Raw genomic sequence first — 1,823 nt, 5'->3', positions numbered from 1 at the left:
CATGGGAAACCAGTGTTGGAATTAACCAGGTTACATGGGAAACCAGTGTTGGAATTAACCAGGTTCTGGGCTGAATCGTTACATGGGAAACCAGTGTTGGAATTAACCAGGTTCTCGGCTGAATCGTTACATGGGAAACCAGCGTTGGAATTAACCAGGTTCTCGGCTGAATCGTTACATGGGAAACCAGCGTTGGAATTAACCAGGTTCTCGGCTGAATCGTTACATGGGAAACCAGCGTTGGAATTAAGCAGATTCTTGGCTGGATCGTTACATGGGAAACCAGTGTTGGAATTAACCGGGTTCTCGGCTGAATCGTTACATGGGAAACCAGCGTTGGAATTAACCAGGCTTTCGGCTGAATCGCTGCTGTACAGTGACTTGCTGATCAGGAGATTTTTTTTTTTTTTTTTTTTGCCTGGGTTTGGACTGTTGACTGTCTTATTTCGTAACAACTGTACAGTTAAAGAAACACCTGACTGTTTTATTTCGTAACGTCTGTACAGTCAAACAAACACCTGACTGTCTTATTTCGTAACGTCTGTACAGTCAAACAAACACCTGACTGTTTTATTTCGTAACGTCTGTACAGTCAAACAAACACCTGGCTGTTTTATTTTGTAACGTCTGTACAGTCAAACAAACACCTGGCTGTTTTATTTTGTAACGTCTGTACAGTCAAACAAACACCTGTTTTATTTTGTAACGTCTGTACAGTCAAACAAACACCTGACTGTCTTATTCCGTAACGTCTGTACAGTCAAACAAACACCTGTTTTATTTTGTAACGTCTGTACAGTCAAACAAACACCTGACTTTTATTTTGTAACGTCTGTACAGTCAAACACAAACACACACCTGTCTTATTTTGTAATGTCTGTACAGCCAAACACCTGACTGTTTTATTTCTTTACGTCTGTACAGTCAAACAAACACCTGTTTTATTTTGTAACGTCTGTACAGTCAAACAAACACCTGACTGTTTTATTTTGTAACGTCTGTACAGTCAAACAAACACCTGACAGATAAACGTTCCACTCAATAACAAACCAACAATACATAAGGTCTAAATTTTGGGATTGGTTTCCACGATCACAAAAATACTGCTCTTGTGGACAAATAGTCCTAGCCGATGGTGTTCGATGTGTGGCAGAAAGATTTCACACAATTACGGCAGTGGTACTCCGCAGACAGACACAGTAAAAAGAGAGAGGTTTTTTAACACACTTGACAAGAAAGATACCATGTAAACGCTGTACGAATGTTACACACGGTGGACAAACACAACAGACATCATGCTGCACTGACACGACAATCATGTCCATTTCTGATGGTTTCACTTTCAAGGCTGCATGAAACCGTGCAAACAGTCTGTATCCTCTGCGCTACACCTGGTTCAAAATAACAAACCACCACACCACCACCACCACCACCACCACCAAACACTGAGGCACAGACACAGGGACAGTGTGCAACAGATGGTCCTGATGGTCCACAGACAGATAAAATCAACTCAGCACAACACAACACAACAGAGAACAGTACAACACAACACAGCACAGCACAGCCCAGCCCAGCCCAGCCCAATCCAGACCAGCACAGCACAACAGAACACTACACTATACAACACAACACAACAGCATAGCACAACACAACGCAACACAACAGCACAGCACCGCACAGCACAACACAACCCGACCTAACACAACTGACCTGTGCCACGTGGCTTGTACGTGGGGGGCAATGGGGTCATCCCCCCTCCTGCCTCTTCCCTGTTGGGCATGTTGAGAGGGGTGCACAGGTAGTGAGGGCACACGTCTGGT

The sequence above is a fragment of the Babylonia areolata genome, chromosome 23, assembly GCF_041734735.1.
Source record: "Babylonia areolata isolate BAREFJ2019XMU chromosome 23, ASM4173473v1, whole genome shotgun sequence".
Taxonomy (NCBI): Eukaryota; Metazoa; Mollusca; class Gastropoda; order Neogastropoda; family Buccinidae; genus Babylonia; species Babylonia areolata.
Note: the sequence above shows the minus strand (reverse complement) of the source record.